Raw genomic sequence first — 14,001 nt, 5'->3', positions numbered from 1 at the left:
GTCCTGTTCTAAGTAATTCTCATAGCAGCTTTATGATGAGGTATTATTGCTTCCGTTTTTTGTAAGAGAAACCAGGGACAGAAGGGTCATGTTTAATAAGATCATGCCGCTTTCATTGATCCAATTAATGAGTCCAGCTCAGAGGGGACATATAACATACATGTTAAACATACACACACATACCTGTTACACTGCAGGCGTTCAGTGCATTAAGTGACTTCACTGGGAATCTGTCTTGAGTTTAGTTAGCACGAAGTCAAAACCTGTTTTCAGGTGTGGCCTCAAAACGGGCTGATACACAGTGGCTCATTTCTGGAGCTTTCAATTACCAATTATTCCTCACATCTCCCTATGTGCCAGGAACCATTCTGGGCCTGAATGGCATTGGTACAGGGTCTGTGTCCAGAGGTTGGAATGGTTGCCTCACTGTTTAAGATTCAGGATCAGCCCCTCCAAGTCCTCTTCCTACTGGGGACCTTAAGGTTTCAGTGAGAGGGTGGTGGAGCAGGGTTAAAGGGTGCCCCTGAGGGTCACTGGCAAATAGCCTTGCAAGTAGCTACAGGCCCAGGAGCCATTCCAGCCTTGAGCCTGTGGGCTTGTGGGAAGGAATACTGCTCTCATTTTTCTTTGGCTTCTTTAACATCCTGGGAGTGGGAGGGGAGGAAAGGAAGAAGGTGAGTTCAGCCAGCAGCCAAGGGAGCTGTTTGCACCTCCCACCACTCTCTCCCTCCCCAGACATGATGGAGTCCTGTCTTGACTTGGCCAAACAGGGGAACAGAGACTTGCTTGAGAGAAAGGGGCGGGATGGAAGACAAGTCCACAGAACTTGCTTTTCCCAGATGTCTCAGTGCACCCAAGTGGCTTCCTTCCTCCAAATCCTAAATAATCCAGCCTAGAGCCCTGGAGAGGAACTTCCCAATGGGGAGGGAAGCAGAAGTAATCTCCTGGGGGTAGTGATTTGTGGGGAAGGATGCTTACTCACCCCAGCCCTCTCCTGGCAAAAAGAAGTGTGGGACAGAGTGACCTCCACAGAAATCTGCCTCCTGATGACAGTCTTGTGAAAAACTCCCACCTTGGACACCCTCCCCTCCCATCCCCATCAGACCCCAGGCCCTTCTCCTCCATCAAATCTGTTCCACCCCATGAGGCAGATGTGGTAGGACTAGGGATAGTCTGAGTTGGGACCACCGTCCTTCTTTCTTTTCAAAGCTTACCCATCCTATTAGAAGGGCCCTGGGAATTTGGGCAGCAAAATGAGAGTGCTGGTCCCACATGCCCTTGCTCTCTGCCCCATCTCCCCTTCTCCTCCGAGATCATCGGATTTCCTGAAGATTCCAAATCTTTTGTCCGGCTCCACCACACAGCAAAACGTGTCACACCCCTGCAGAAACCTTCCGGTAGTTTCCAATCATTCTTGGAAGAAAATCCAAACTGTTCCCTTTGTCTAAAATGCCCTTCTCTCAGATCTTGGCACGGTGGGCTCCTTGCCAGTCTGGATTCTGTACAAATGTCACCACGTCTTCAGGAACCCTTTCCCTGACAACCTAGAGATCAGGAGAGACCCACCGTTTGGCCATCTTCTGCCTTTCACCATGCTTTATCTTTACCTAGTACTTAACAGTATCTGAAATTATATTTATTTACCAGTGTACTTGCGAGGCAGCTGTGAAATGCATGGGAAGTGGTTTAAACTAACACTTCCTGGATGTGTAACCTTGGGTGAATCTGTTAACCTCTCTGAGCCTTGGTTTCCTCATCTGTAAAATGGGGAAAGCAGTTGTACCTGTATCACAGGGTTGTCATGAAGATCCAGGAAGTGATGCTCAGCACAGTATAAGGACTCAATAAATGTAGGCTGTTATTATTATAACAGTTAAGAGTGACAGTGTACGGTTACTATCCCCATGGCCCAAAACTGTACTGAATGAAACAGAAAGTAAACCTTCACCTATTATGTGGGAAGCACACTCCCACCAGCTGTCTTGTGGGCGCCATGCCATTTTGGAAATGACCAAGAACGCCATGTGCAGCGAGTACCAGGAAGAGCACTTGACAGAGAGTCAAAAGCCATTGGTTCTGGACTCAGTGTTGCTACCACTTCACCGCAGGACTTGGGCTGGTCACCTTTCTTCACTGGGCCTCAGGCTCTTCCAAGAAAATAATGAATTGAAGCAACTGATTGCTGTGCTCCCTGCCAGCTTCCAGGGGTTCTGCTTTGAGTCCTGTGCTCTCTTTATCCACCACATAGCCTTCAGGGTTGGGGAGATACATGGTGCCTTCAACTTCCCTCAACCTTGTTTCCTAACAGGCCAAAGCTGCCGCGAAGAGAGTTGAACCCAGGGAAAACATTCTTGGTTTAAACCTTTGAACCCAGAGACAAAAGTCTCAGCCCTGGACACCAGATCTTCTTTTCACCCACGTCACTCTCCCTGCTTCACCCTCATCCGCTGTCATATCTGAGCCCTGAGGAGGGAGAGCCAGCCCTCACTTCCCCTACAGGCACGAAGGCTTTGGCCTCAGTTATTCTCAGACATGCAGACAGGGTGTGTGTGTAGCTGCATGTACACAGATGTGTGTGCCTGTATGTACTTGCGGGTATCTGTAGCTATATTTTCACTTGTTTCCATTTTTCCCTCAGGAGCGGCAAGACTGAGATTAACTGAAGGAAAAGATTGTACATCCCAGGGCTGAAAATGCTGTCTGCCCCTTGCTGGAGCTGCCTATCTGCCCCGTGGGGTCATTCTGGGGTGCTGGGAATGGCCTAAGGGTAGGAATCTCCTCTTCCCTTCTTAGACCTCTTTGTTTCACGAGTTGAGCCCTCCTGTCCCACACCTGTCTGCCCACCTCACCTGGGATGCTGTATCCCTGCGAAAGCTGAGTCATGGCCTGTTTCCCTTTCCCTCAGTGCCTCCTGCAGTGAGTGGCTGTAGAGGGGCGGGTTTTGCAAGACAGGCTCAATGTTTTGTGTTGAAGGAGTCTGTGCAAGGGCACAACTGAGGTGTGACGGTGGCTGGCCCAAGCTGGGACAGATGAGGCCCTAAGAAGGCTGGTCCCCAGGATGCAGGGGCAGGTCTGTACTACCCTTCTCTGGCTTTCTCTCTGCCTCTACATTTACCCATGTGGTAAAAATAGGCCCAGCTGTTCTTCCTTTATTTATATGCTCCGACAGGTTTTTCGGCTGGGTTATGGGTCCTCTCTAGAAGCCCACAGAGTTTAATATCGAATTTAAGAGCCTTCACTCTGGAGCCAGACTACCAGGTTTTAAGTCCTGGTATGGCCTTGGGCAAGTTACTTGACCTGTGTCTCAGTCACCTCATCTGCAAAATGGAGGTAATGTAGGAATGTTGTGAGGATTTAATGAATTAATGCACAGAAAAATCTTAGAATAGTACTTGCCACATAGTATGTGCTGAATACGTTTGTTTTTATTATTATTTCTTATTGATATCTAGAAGCTCTTTATATATGAAGGGCATTAAGCCTTTCTGTGATATGAGTTGCAAATGTTTTAACACAATCCTCTTTTTTAACTTTTTATTTTGAAAGAATGTGGATTCACATGCAGTCATCAGAAATAATATAATATTGAGTGCCTATATGCCATTTATTCAGCTCTCCCACATAGAGGTGGCACTTTTTAAAAAATTACTTGACATGTATTTAATTTCTTAAAGTTTATTCATTATCGATGTGAGATCTTATGGTATTTGTCTTTCTCTGACTTATTTCACTTAGCACAATGACCTTAAAGTCCATCCATGGTGTCACAAATGGCGGGATTTCCTTTCTTTTTGTGGAATAATATTCCATCGTATATATTGGATGAAATCCAATCCCCTTACCTCAGCTGGTCCATCAGTGAGCTTCAGGTTTCTTCCATGTCTTGACTATCGTAATGTTATGATGGGGGCGCCTGGGTGGCTCAGTCAGTTAAACATCCGACTCTTAGTTTTGACTCAGGTCATGATCTCACGGTTGGTGAGTTCAAGGCCCGCATCAGGCTCTGCTCTGACAGCATGGAGCCTACTTGGGATTCTCTCTCTGCCCCTCCCCTGCTCACTTTCTCTCTCTCAAAATAAATAAATAAACATGAAAAAAATAATGTTATGATGAACATGGGGGTGCAGATACCTTTTTGAGTTTCTTCTTCAGATAAATCCCCAGAAGTGGGATTGCTGGATCAGATGGTAGTTCTATTTTTAATTTTTGAGAAACCTCCATACCATTTGCCATAGTGGCTGCACCAAGTGACATTCCCACCAGCAGTGCACAAGTGTTGTGTTTTCTCCACACCCTCACCAACACTTATAATCTCTTGTCTTTTTAAAAATGTGTTTTAATGTTTATTTATTTTTCAGAGAGACAAAGAGAAACAGAGTGTGAGTGGGGGAGGGGCAGAGAGAGAGAGGGAGACAGAATCCAAAGCAGGCTCCAGGCTCTGAGCTGTCAGCACAGAGCCCGACACAGGGCTCCAACTCATGGACTGAGAAATCATGACCTGAACTGAAGTTGGACGCTTAACTGAGCCACCCAGGAACCCCTCTTGTCTTTTTGGTGGCAGACATTCTAACAGGTATGAGCTTATTTACTCTTATTTTTCACCAAACAAATACAGTTTTGAAATTTTATATGGGGTTAGAGAGATCTTTGCGGTGTAACTTGGGAGTACGTCGTCTCTTCATGTAAGTCCTTTTCAGGGTGTCCTGTAGCCCTTAGGATGAAATCCAATCCCCTTACCTCAGCTCCTGGCGGTGGTCCCTGTCCACCTGCCTGACCTCATCTCTCTGGGTTTCCCCTTGCTGTCACTTCCAGTGTGCTTGGTTGGTTTCCATTTATTTCCTCCTGCCCCTGGGCCTTTGCAGATGCTGATTCTTCAGTTTTGAAAGTTGTTCCCCCACATTCTTCACCTGGCTTGCTCCCATTCCCCCTTCAGAGCTTCTCTCCCCCTCCCTCAGAGAAGCCTTCCCTGAGTCCCCGCCCCCTCCCTGGGCAGTGTCCCAGGGTCCCAGGCTTACCTTAGCACAGTGCCCCTCACGCAGAGGTGTTCAATGGATGTTTGGGGTAGGGAAGGCTGACTCATTGGGTATGCACTACTTGGTCCTGGCCTGTCCACTCGATGGGCTTCAGGGTTCAGACTCACTCCCTTTGGGGTCCTGCCTTTGGCTCCCTGACTCTGCTCCCCTCCCCAAGAAAACCTTTAAGACTCAGAAGCAAGCAGGGAGAAACACAAAGCCTGGGGCTGGAAGAGAGAGCCAGGGGAGATTAAGCACTGTCCAGACGGGTTGTTGACTCCTTGTCTCGGGTCTACCCCACAGAAAGCGGGGGTTCAGAGGTGACCAGGGAGAAGCCCGGTGTGAAATAGACAGGAATTGGGAGTCACAGGTGAGAACTCTCCTCGTCCCTAACAGCCTACTCAGATTTGTTTTTTCCCTCACCACACTGTCCTTTACCTGCTCTCCTCTCCACCCCATCCACAGCTGTGGCTCCACTTGTGTGTCCCTGCCCCTGAGGACAGGCTGCCACCCAGGACTTATTGGGGCAATACCTCCAGGCAGTACCGACAGGTGCCGGGGCACCTGTGCGGCACTGCCTCTCCTTTCTCCTCTCTGATGGCCCTGATTCCATCCTTTTCTGTGTCCTTCCCTCCTCCCATTCCCTGGTGAATGTCCAGGAGACTCTGGAGCCAATCAGGGAGAAGTCAGGACCTTCCACTCTCGATGTGAGCGGGAGCAAAGGAAGTAGGGGTCAGCACCACACAAGGTGGCTTCTCAGTCCCTTCCTCATGAACTCTCTGAGCAGAGAACCTGGCACCCAGCAAAATCAGTCCCCTGAACCCAGGGCAGTGTGGGAACGGGACTCAAAGCCCTCTCCTGTACCTTTTCAGGCTTCACGGAGTGCCCCGGGGTTGACTTCTAGAGACAAGCAAAACCCTCAGGGGGCAGATAATTAGCAGTGCACAAGAGATACAGCCAACTCAGAAAAACCCATCCTTCCTGGCTGTGTGACCTTGAGCAAGTGAGTTAACCTGTCTGAATCTTACTTTCCTTATCTGGAAAATACGGTAAATACTTAATGTCACACGGCTGCATGAATGTGAAGTGCCTTGCACAGGGCTTGATACATGGTGAATTGGCAGCAGGTGAATAGGTCTTCTAAACACACCAGAGAAGTGGTTCTCAGGGTGTGGTGCTAGACCAGCTGTACTAGCCGCACCCTGAAAATGGGTAGAAATGTAGACTCTCAGGCCCTACCCCAGACCCACTGAATCAGAATCTCTGAGGGCGGGGCCCACCGATCTGTTTTAACGAGACAGACGAAGTTTGAGAACCACTGCCATATTGAGCGGGAATGCAGACTATTAGATTCCGAAGCTTTCAGACACATCAGAATCACCTGGGAACTCGTTAAAAATACAGATTCTGGGGCACCTGGTGACTCAGTCTGTTGAGTGGGCAACTTCAGCTCAGGATGTGATCTCCTGGTTCCTGAGTTCAAGCCCCACATGGGGCTCACTGTTGTCAGCACAGAGCTCGCTTCAGATCCTCTGTGTCCCACCCACCCCCCCGCCTGTCTGCCCCTCCTCTGCTTGTGAGGGGCAAAATAAATAAACATTGTGGTGCCTGGGTGGCTCAGTCGGTTAAGCATCTGACTTCAACCCAGGTCATGATCTCACGGTTTGTGAGTTGGAGCCCTGCCTTGGTCTGTGCTGACAGCCTGGAGCCTGCTTCAGATTTTATGTCTCCCTCTCTCTTTCTGCCCCTCCCCCGCTCGCTCTCTCTCTCTCTCTCTCTCTCTCAAAAATAAATAAACATTAAATTTTCTAAATAAACATTAAAAAGGAGAAAAATAATACAGATCCCTGGTCTCAAAGCCAGGATTGAAGTGAGGCCTGGGAATTATATTTTAACCGGAGATGGGTTGGACGGGGGGGGGGCGGGCCGTGCACCAGAAGCTGCCCTGGGGAAAGGTCATGGAAGGCCCCTTGGGTAGTTGAAGGCTCCAGCCGGGGGTCCTGGGGACTTCCTTTGGGTGGGAAAGGTGATATAAAGCTGGAAACTGAAGGAATTTGCACTTTACCCTGAAGTCACTGAGGAAAGGATAGGAAGGGTACACAATGAAGGCAGTGCGTGCCAAACCTGGCCACCGGCCCAAGCCCGTGACGTCACCCCACAACCCCTGAGGCCCTGGCCGCCCCGGGGGTCTCTGCCGCCTCCTCCCTCGGTCCAACTGGTGTAGGTGCGGGGAGACCCAGCCCCAGGGCACCAAGCTCCGGGTGGGATGTCCGGGTGGGACGACAGCGCGGCACCACGCCGGCCGCCGAGCTGGGGGACCTGCGCGATCCGCCACCTCGCTCTCCTGAGCTCCAGGTGGCGCTGGCGTGCGCGGACGCCCGATCCGCCGAGGCTTTGCCACCGCCCTCTCGCCGCGCCTCTCTCGGCCCCAGGGTAGGAGCTGGCAGCGGCCTGGAGGGGCGGCGGCCACGGCGGCGGAGGGGCGGGAGGGCCTCCTGGCAGTGTCCGCGAACAGGGAGGCGTCCCTGTGTGAGCCTCAGACCCGAGCCTCTGCTCCTCCTCGCCGCGGCCCCTACGGAGCCCCTGCCCTGTGTCCTCGGGGTCCGCCCACCGTGGTAACTTCGGCCGTTGGACACTGGTTCCACCGGACAGTTAATTTCTAGTTAAAACAATTCCGGGCTTGGGTTGAGCGTCTTGAGGCTTGATTTCGGCTCAGGTCTTGATCCCAGGGTTCTGGGATCGAGCCCCTCGCTCCAACCCCCCACCCCTCCACACCCCCAGCTCTCTCTCTCTCGCGCGCGCGCGCGCGCTCTCAAATAAAGCCAAAACAACAACACAACACACACACACACAGACACACACACCCTTCTCAACAAGCTAGTGAAACCTGTCCCCTGCCCGGGAACAGCTAGCCTCTCTCGCCCTCTTGCTCTACTGTTCTTGCTGCCATGTCCACCATCACCGGAGCTCGCACTTCATGCCTAACAGAGCTTTGCATCCATCACCTCATTTAGTCCTGAAGGCAGACCGTCTCTTAGGCCCTAAGGCCATCACTGCTGGTTTCCAAATCAGTAAATTGTGGTTTAGAGGAGGTCAGTAACACCTCTAAGATCCCACAGTTAGTGATATTGGATGTCACTGATCACTGCTTTCCCCATTTCCCTGACTGAACCTAGGGGCCCCTCCTCCTTCTCTCTCGAGGAGCCCCCTCCTCCGTCCTCCAGGGCCAACGGTTACTGTTGTGTAGGTTGTGCACTGCACAACTCTACAATCAACAGACATGTATGGAACCATTAGGGCAATTTTTCACCACATAGCAGTAAAGGGCTTCAGGAAAGGGGCACATTTTTCTAATTTGCACAAAATTGCCTTGTGGGCTGCCCCAGTGTCCCTGCACCATCTCTCCAAGTTTGTTCCTCCTCTTCCCAGCAGGTGCATCTGCCATCCTACACCGGATTTGGCTTTCTACAGGACCATGGAGGTCTTCATAGAGCCTGGCCCAAGGGATCTACTCTCTTCTGATGGATAGTGCTCTGTGACATGACCTGATGCTGCTCCTCAGTGGGACCTGTACCTGTTAACAAGTACATGCTTACATGTGTGTGTGTTGGGGGTCACCTCATCGGCCAAAGCATAACTACCCCTTGCAGGTGAGAGTGTCTTGTAAGCAAGATGAGATTTTCCTGGTGGGATTTCTGGGGAGTACAGGACAAGTGGATGAGCCCTATGAACCAGGCATGTTGATCCTCCAAGCTGATATTATAAGGGCTATGAAGAGGACTCCCCCCACCCTCCCAGAACCACACTGGGCACCCTGCAGATTTGAGGGTGGGCAGAGAAGATCTGGAGAGGATGGATATGGTCTCAGGAACATCCAGCTCACTGCATGGATGCCTCCAGCGCCAAGTGGGGCAGAGATGATGCTGGGAGTGGAGTGATAGAAGCTGGCCTAGGATCTAGAGAAGAGGAAGAGAAGGATATGGAGGACCAGTCTCTTGGAAGTGGAGGAGGGGAGAGATATCTAGGCTGCATTGGGTAAGGGGGAACACCCTGAGCTGGGACCACTGGCCTGAAGGTAGAGAAGGAAGAGGAGATTTTGATCAGATTGGGGAACCCTGGTCTTGGTGCCCAATGTCCCAGCTTAGCTTCGGGCCATGTGGGGCTCTCTTGGAATGATGGCTTCCCATTCCAGGGCTTCTCCTGTTCCTCCATTTGACCTGTGCCCTGTTACCTCAGTTCCTTGCTCGCTGGATGACTCCCAAAGCACGGAGCTTGCTCCCGGCAGGAGATCTGACCTGCTCCACCGCTCCAGCTCTCACTGCACCCACTTTCTGCTTCTAGGGTTTTCTCTTTTGCCAAGAAGCAGTGGATCTCCAGCATCCATCCTCAGACCTGCCACTTTTAAGTTGCATCAGGATACTCACTGCTTCCTGCGGTGCCTGGTAGGCCTGGCTGGTCGGACACATCTATCCAGTCATCCTGAATTGCCACTGCTGGCTGGGGGCTGGCTGGGGAGACTGCCATGGCTGGTGGGGAGGGGAGATGCTAGAGTCCTGGGGAGAAGTGAGAGTCTTGGGAAGGAGAGAGGAAGGGGCTGGTTGCAGGAGATGCCAAGGGGAGGGGACCATCCCCTGGGTGGTGGCAAAAGACTGAACCCTGGGTGGTGGCAAAAGACTGAACTGTGTGTGTGTGTGTGTGTGTGGTGTTTGTGGGAGGGGATGTACTGCCTGGAACAGAAGCTGCTCAGAGATCAACTAATATAGTACCTCCACCTTTAATAATGAGAAGACTAAGGCCTAAAGAGGAAAGAGATGGTGTTGCTGGAGGGGGTGGGGGTGGGGGGGAGTCCTTTGGCTTCTGGACCCAGGCTCAGTCCTCTCTGGGATGTGAGTCCCTCCTATTCCTCTCTCTGTCCCCAAGCGTGGACTATGGACCTGGGGCAGCAGATGTGATATCTGTGCCCACAGGCACATCTTTGGCGACAGCAGTGTGGAAGGCCTCTTTCTCTGCCAAGTTCACTTCCTGCTGGACTACCTGGTTCCTGCTTGTGGCTCCTCAATCCCTCCAGCCTAGAACCAACCCAATTCCAGATCTTTGCTCAGCTCATTGGTGCCAGAGCAACACGCCTTTCTTCAGCCTAGGATGCAGATAGGAAATGTGCTGGGCATTTGGGGGTTTTCTTGGGGTAAGGACTGACACAGTGCATGGCAGAGAGGAGCTTGTCAGGGGTGGGGTGTGGGGGCTGGGTCCTAATTCCTAGGGCTCTGCTAGCAGCCCAGGTTTTGGTCTCCTAAAACTCAGTGTCTAAGGCCTCAGTTTCTTGAGCACGCTTCCTGGTTGCCATGGTTGCCTGATACTTTGGACATGATCAGTGACCAGCTGTGTGGCCACTCCCTGGACCTTGAGATGTTGGAGGCCGTTGGATGGGCATTGCTGGACAGAGACCCTCACCATTAACTTCTTCACACAAGACTTCCCCTAATGGCCCCTCCCTCTGTGCTGATATGGCCCCCATCCCTTTCCCTACATGGAGGGGCCCCAGTGAGTCATTCCTCTATAATGCCAACACCAGGCTTCCCTCCCCAGTGCCTCCAATACACCACCTGTCTGTCTCCCACGTCCCACTCTTCCTCCTCCTGTCTTTACCTGTTTCCCTTGGTAACTCTCTGGAGCCTGGGGAAGCCTTCTCAGGACAAGATGGTCCTTCATGACCAGATCCTTCTCACCAAGGGGCCTCCAATCTCAGCCCTCCAAGGGATCGGGATGCTGCCAAGGTGAGAGTATGGGTGAGATCCTGGGGAACACGGTGACCCAAGCCCGAGGTGCTGCCCAGACTTTTCCCCCAACTGTATTAGTTTTCTGGGGCTGCCATAACAAGTTACCACACACTCAGTGCCTTAAAACAACATAAATTCATTCTCTCATGGTTCTGGAGGTCAGAAGTCCGAAATTAGTTTCCCTGAGCCAAAATCAAGGTGCAAGGAGAGCTGTGCTCCCTCCAGAGGCTCCGGAGGAGAATCCATTCTTTGCTTTCGTCCAGCCTCTGGTGGCCACTCTGATCTCTCTCACATTGTCTCCTCTTTGCTGCCTCCTTCTTTTAAGGAGACTTGGGATTGGGCCTCATGACTCTGGGAGGTCATTATTCAGCCTCCTACACCACCCTTCACCCAAATGCACACACTCACAGTTGTTGATCGCTTGGTCTAGGAGCTGTGGAAATCAGCCAGGAAAGGAGTTGAGAAGTAGGAGAGGGCCCAGGACTAGCCCTAGGCCAAAGGCTCAGTAGCTTCTGGGTGGGCCTACCTGGGAGTGGGAGGGGGGAGCAGCAAAGTCTGGGGGGAACTGCCACATTTCTCCCCAAGTTGTACATCCCAAATAGTATTTGCCCAAAGACCTCTTTTATGCCACCTGCCCCACTTGCAGGTTGGGAAGCACTAGGGGTTATGGGTAAGAGCCTGGGTAGTCAGGCCCTGGGGCCGAGGTAGGCTGAGACATCACCACTTACCAGTTGTGGTTCTCAAAATGTGGGCTAGGGCCAGCAGCATTAACATCATCTGGGAGTTTATTAGAAATGCAATTTCTTGGGGCGCCTGGGTGGCGCAGTCGGTTAAGCGTCCGACTTCAGCCAGGTCACGATCTCGCGGTCTGTGAGTTCGAGCCCCGTGTCGGACTCTGGGCTGATGGCTCAGAGCCTGGAGCCTGTTTCCGATTCTGTGTCTCCCTCTCTCTGCCCCTCCCCCGTTCATGCTCTGTCTCTCTCTGTCCCAAAAATAAATAAAAAAACGTTGAAAAAAAAAAATTAAAAAAAAAAAAAGAAATGCAATTTCTTGGGGGGAGCGCCTGGGTGGCTCAGTTGGTTAAGCGTCCAACTTCGGCTCAGGTCATGATCTCATGGTTTGTGGGTTCAAGCCTCGTGTCAGGCTCTGTGCTGACAGCTCAGAGCCTGGAGCCTGCTTCAGATTCTGTGTCTCCCTCTCTCTCTCTGCCCCTTCTTGGCTCATGCTCTGTCTCTCTCTCTCTCAAAAATATATAAACATTAAAAAAAATAATAAAATAAAAATTTTTAAAGTTCAATTTCTTGGGCCATACTACAGACCTACTGGATCAGAAACTCTTTGCTGGAGCCTGGCATTCTGTGTTTTAACATGCCATCCAGGAGATTTTGATGCATTTTTAAAAATGTTTATTTATTTTTGAGAGAGGAGGGGCAGAAAGAGAGGGAGACACAGAATCTGAAGCAGGCTCTAGGCTCCGAGCTGTCAGCACAGAGCCCAACGTGGGGCTCAAACCCACAAACCGTGAGATCATGAGCTGAGCTGAAGTCGGATGCTTAACCGACTGAGCCACCCAGGCACCCCAGCTTTTATTATAATTTTTTTGGCTCAGCATAACCTAGCTAATTCATCCAAGTTGTTGTGTACCAATAGTATGTTCCTTTTGATTGCTGAGTAGCATTCTATAGTATGGATATACGATAGTTTAACATTTATTTGTTTGTTTGTTTATTTATTTAGGCTGATAGCAGACAGCCCAATGTGGGGCCGAATTCATGAACCGGGAGATCACGACCTGAGACGAAGTTGGTCACTTAACCAACCGAGCCCCCCGGCACCTCCGTAATTTAACTATTTACCTGGTGAAGGACATTTGGGTTGTCTCAAGTTCTTGGCTATTATGAATAAAGCTGCTATAACCATGTATATGAGTTTTGAAGTGCTCAGGGCTATGGAATTAGCTACCACATTCTGGGGGCCATGGGTGCTTACTGGGTCCATCATTGTTTCTAACGGCTTTTCAGTGGACAGAACTAGGATACGCTTTTCAATTTAAACTACAATATACCAGGGGTTCATAAGATACTTCCTAAATTCAATATGGCAGAGAATTTGCATGACATCATTGATTTTATATATGTATCTCTTTTCTACTAGGTGAAAATTCCAGTTCTGATACTATTAACATAAGTATGTTTTGTCCTACACATTTTTACCTATTTCCCACATGACTACTGAATATAACTTAAGGTTTTAGGGCAGGTGTTTTTTGTTTTTTGTTTTGTTTTTTTTTTAATGGCAGTTAATTTTGTCCTTAGGGTAGATCTTTGGGATGTACAGTTAAATTTATGTGTTTTCAAGTCATTCAGAAAAGCTCCCTTCCGTATTAAGTTAGGCCACCATGTAGAAACACATTTAGGTTCATTTATTTCATTTTACTTTCAACTTTTAGGGATTTTTAAAAAATATTTTTTATTTTTTGAGAGAAAGAGAGCGAGCATGAGCAGGGGAGGGGCAGAGAGAGATGGGGACAGAGGATCCAAAGCAGGCTCTGTGCTGACAGTAGAGAGCCGGATGCGGGGCTTAAACTCACTAACTGTTACATCATGACCTGAGCCGGAATCAAGAGTCTGACCTTAAGGGACTGAGCCACCCAGATGCCCCATAGGGGCTGAGTTTTAAAAATTAATTTTTGTCATATAGCTATGGAAAACATAGGCTTCAAAGTCAAACACACAAAACAAAGTATATCAAAGTCTAGCCTCTTTTGCTTTCATTTTGTTCGCTCCTTCTTACAAAGTTTTTGAGTTATATTTCCACTTAAAAAAAACGCAGGAATTTACATTTGTACCTCCCCACTCCCTGTCACAAATGAAGAGTAGAGGAATTTGTATACTTTCCTGCTGAAGACCGGATAGCCTCTAGTGTTTCACCCCTGAGATCCTCAGAAACATTTTTTTTCTTTCTTTTTTTTTTAATGCACGTAGCTATCTATGCCTTCTTCCACAGCAGTTTTCAGTACGATAAAGCATGTGAAAACACTCAAACTGCAAAGTGGCACACAAACTGCCTGTTGACGGAGTAATAACCCATCTGGGGAGAACCTCAAGAGTCATGAGCCCAACTTAGCACATTTCACACAAGACAAAAGAGGCTCACAGAACTGAGAGGACCTGCCCCAAGGAACACAGGAAACGGGCAAGCGATCCAGTCTC

At 49.9% G+C, this 14,001-nt stretch overlaps 1 long non-coding RNA gene across 1 annotated transcript; it reads left to right on the top strand.

Annotated features, from left to right (window-relative positions):
• The first annotated feature begins 1,729 nt into the window (after positions 1 to 1,729).
• On the top strand, positions 1,730 to 12,955 carry LOC102954596. The gene is made up of 6 exons (XR_006212639.1): positions 1,730 to 2,767; positions 5,885 to 6,015; positions 8,442 to 8,662; positions 9,354 to 9,454; positions 9,980 to 10,786; positions 12,527 to 12,955. It is a non-coding gene; the product is annotated as an uncharacterized LOC102954596 (long non-coding RNA).
• The last annotated feature ends 1,046 nt before the right edge of the window (positions 12,956 to 14,001 follow it).

Source organism: Panthera tigris, chromosome E3, assembly GCF_018350195.1.
Source record: "Panthera tigris isolate Pti1 chromosome E3, P.tigris_Pti1_mat1.1, whole genome shotgun sequence".
Taxonomy (NCBI): Eukaryota; Metazoa; Chordata; class Mammalia; order Carnivora; family Felidae; genus Panthera; species Panthera tigris.
This window is presented reverse-complemented; position numbering and strand designations above follow the sequence as displayed.